Source organism: Aptenodytes forsteri, unplaced genomic scaffold (assembly GCF_000699145.1).
Source record: "Aptenodytes forsteri isolate BGI_AS27 unplaced genomic scaffold, ASM69914v1 Scaffold236, whole genome shotgun sequence".
Taxonomy (NCBI): domain Eukaryota; kingdom Metazoa; phylum Chordata; class Aves; order Sphenisciformes; family Spheniscidae; genus Aptenodytes; species Aptenodytes forsteri.
The window spans coordinates 413,656-414,194 of record NW_008794456.1 but is presented as its reverse complement, the minus strand read 5'-3'; the positions used below and the strand labels follow the sequence as shown (position 1 = coordinate 414,194).

The 539-nt window shown below is 66.6% G+C and overlaps 1 protein-coding gene across 1 annotated transcript in view; it reads right to left on the bottom strand.

Annotated features, from left to right (window-relative positions):
- The window catches only part of DYSF (dysferlin), a 118,199-nt gene that overhangs the window by 110,987 nt on the left and 6,673 nt on the right, over positions 1-539 (bottom strand). The window lies entirely within an intron of this gene.

The following is a 539-nucleotide window of genomic DNA, read 5'->3' as shown; positions in this document are numbered from 1 at the left end:
GGGCCCCCCGGCCCACGAGGGGGGTCCCCCCCTAGCCGCAGAGCCAGGCACGACTGCGGCGTGCGGAGACGCGGGCGCAAGCACGTGAGCGCTGACACATGGTCTCTCTTCTCCTGCTCATCTCACCCTGTTCAGCAAGCCCCAAAAAGATGCTTTTTCATCCCAAGGATGCTCAGAGCGCTGCAAACAAGCTGCGACATGTCACGTGCTGCCTTATTTCTCTTGTCACCCCTTGCGGGGGGGATTTGGGACCCAGGCTGGCACTGGATGGGTCCCGGGAGGTCGCAGGATGATTCCCCCATGGCCGCGTCACCACCCAGGGGACCGGGGACCTGCAGGGGCCCAGCACAGCCCCCAGCGCCCTGCCCAGCCCCGGGCACCATCTTCTCACGGGGAGCCATGGTGCAGCCCCCCGGGCCCGGCAGAGCAACAGCTCAACCGTGGGGTGCAGCCGAACGGGGCCTGCTGCGATGCCGGGAGGACCAAAAATAAATCCCCAGCAGAAGCCAGCAGAAGGAACCCCCTCCCGGCCGGTGGAC